General features: G+C 40.0%; 1 pseudogene; it reads left to right on the top strand.

Moving 5' to 3' along the window:
- The first annotated feature begins 1,859 nt into the window (after positions 1-1,859).
- On the top strand, positions 1,860-2,263 carry LOC100584863 (annotated as a pseudogene).
- The last annotated feature ends 329 nt before the right edge of the window (positions 2,264-2,592 follow it).

The raw sequence follows: 2,592 nt of genomic DNA, 5'->3' as shown, positions 1-2,592 counted from the left end.
GATAGATCACGAGGTTCAGTTCTGTGTCCTCTTAATAGAGTTAACAAATCATCATTTTCGATTTGAATGATATCTGACCACCAAACAGAACACCTTGTACTCTCTTGCCTTTTGTCTCAGGATTAGGAGGGCAGTTGGAACCACCAGCCAAAGCAGACATCTCAGCATCTCTTAGCCTTTGCCCCATTCCAGACAGGATGCTAGAGGGAGACTCAGCTAAGAATTATTATGTGGTCTCCTTAGCAGAGAGTGTTGATTTTAAGTATCTTGGGTTTTTTTTGGAAACAGAGTTTTGCTCTGACACCCAGGAAGGAGTGAAGTGGCGTGATCTTGGCTCAGTGCAACCTCTGCCTCCTGGGTTCAAGAGTTTCTTATTCCACAGCCTCCTGAGTAGCTGGGACTACAGGCACGTGTCACCACACCTAGCAATTTTAAGTATACCTTAAAGTATGCTCTGATTCCTGATGTTTGCACCGAGAGTCTGTTAGGTTTTTTAAAAACCTATTTGTTTGTGTTTCTGTTTTATGAAAGTAATATAGTTTGTAGAAAATTTGAAAATACCAAAGTTTGAAGAAAATAACCCATCATATCACAACTCATTGTTAATGTTTTATTTTATTGCCATCTTGTCTTTGTTTGTAAAACACAATTTATAGGTATATCTTAGTTATTATGCATATATAAACATTATATATGTATATTCCTAGTTTTTTACTTTAATTTTGCTAGCAAATTTTGTGTGTTTTATGTTTGAACAACAAATCACTTTGCACTCTAGTAACCTCTGGACTTGTCTTGTTTCTCTCTGTAACACATTTACTTGACAACAAGAACCCTTGTGTCAGGTCAGCATGGGACCTTTGGCTACATTTCATTTATACAGCAAATGCCCAGGAGTGGGGATTATACCATGTTTCCAATATGCACTAGGTTAGAATATCTTAGGGCATATATTTTCATTTTAATAGCCTAATGTATAATCTGATTATTATTATGCAAGATAGGACAGAAAGTAGTAATTCTAGGTTGTTCCAGAGGCTGTGAGTTTCTTAAAAGACCTGAACCTGATCTGGGGTCGTTCCATTAAAGACACTCATAGAATGGTCTATATGCAGTCCTTAAACATGATTTTCAGAGAATTTATGATCATTTGGTCAAATGCTCAGAATCCCCCACTGATGTGGCCATATTTATATAAATCGATGACCTGATGGTCTCTAGGGCTCATGGTTGGCTGCAGTTATGGGTGGAGACTAGTTCATTCAGAGAGCTGGCAATTAGGAGAGAGAATCAGCCACTATCTCCTCCACATTCTTTCCTTTTTTGGAACTTTGCTCATGTCTGCGTCAGTAGAGCCCAGACCTGGAATCTCAATTGTGTGATTTTGTTTCCAGAAACCGTAAGTAAGTGGGCACTAGAGTAAGTTCTTATCAGGCTAAGCTGGAAAGAGATAAATAACATTTCTGAGCCTCACTGATTTAAATGGAATTCACTAGAATTCCAAGGTCTGTCAGTAATGAAAGACAACTCTGAAAATTCAGAGAAGATTCCATTTTTGTCTCAGTCCCTTAAAGAACAGTCAAGTTAGCAGAAACTGAAACTGACTGTGATGTCAGCTACCACTATTGCCAAATTCATACCTCATGTCAATTAAATTGCCAGTTACAGGCATTATGTACTTTCACAGTTTGTAAGACATTTCATGTTTCAGTGATTTTTGTCTGACTGTATAGTCTTGGATTAAAGACTTCGGACAGAGGAAGACACTGTAATAGAGCACAGTAGATACAGACACCCACGTGGTGCATACTTTCAGTCATCAGTCAGTTTCTCCACAGCGGCAGTCTTGGACTGTAGTCATGGTAGACGTAATGGAGTTGCCCAGGTCGCGCATCAACGCCGGCATGCTACTTGGTTCATCGACCAGCCCATCTGCTTCATAGGGAGGCTAGAAAAGACTCATCCCACTGGAAAAATGTTTATTCTTTCAGATGAAGAAGGAAAAAATGGAATCATTGAGTTAATGGAGCCCCTTCATGAAGAAATCTCTGGAATCTTGAAAGTGTTGGAAGAGTAACCACCAAGGCAACCATCGTGTGCATCTTATGTCCAGTTTAAAGAAGATAACCATCCTTTTGATCTTGGACTTTACAATGAAGCTGTGAAAATTATCCATGAGTTCCCTCAGTTTTATCCTTCAGGGATTGTGCAACATGATTTGATCTTGATGAATTTTCATATGATTGCAAATGAGCTACATTAAATACTAGTAGAGGAGACCCTTCTTGTTTGAGGGAGATATTTCTGTGCTTTCTCATATTTAATTTTTTTTTTTTTCGAGACAGTGTCTCACTCTGTTGCCCAGGCTGGAGTGCAGTGGTGCAATCTTGGCTCACTGCAACATCCATCTCCTGGGTTCAAGCGATTCTCATGCCTCAGCCTCCCAAGTAGCTGGAATTACAGGCACCTGCCACCATGTCTGGCTAATTTTTGTATTTTTAATAGAGACAGGATTTAGCCACGTTGGCCAGGCTGGTTTCGAACTCCTGGCCTCAAGTGATCCACCCACCTCGGCCTCCCAAAGGGCTGGGA

The sequence above is a fragment of the Nomascus leucogenys genome, chromosome 22a (genome assembly GCF_006542625.1).
Source record: "Nomascus leucogenys isolate Asia chromosome 22a, Asia_NLE_v1, whole genome shotgun sequence".
NCBI lineage: Eukaryota > Metazoa > Chordata > Mammalia > Primates > Hylobatidae > Nomascus > Nomascus leucogenys.
This window is presented reverse-complemented; position numbering and strand designations above follow the sequence as displayed.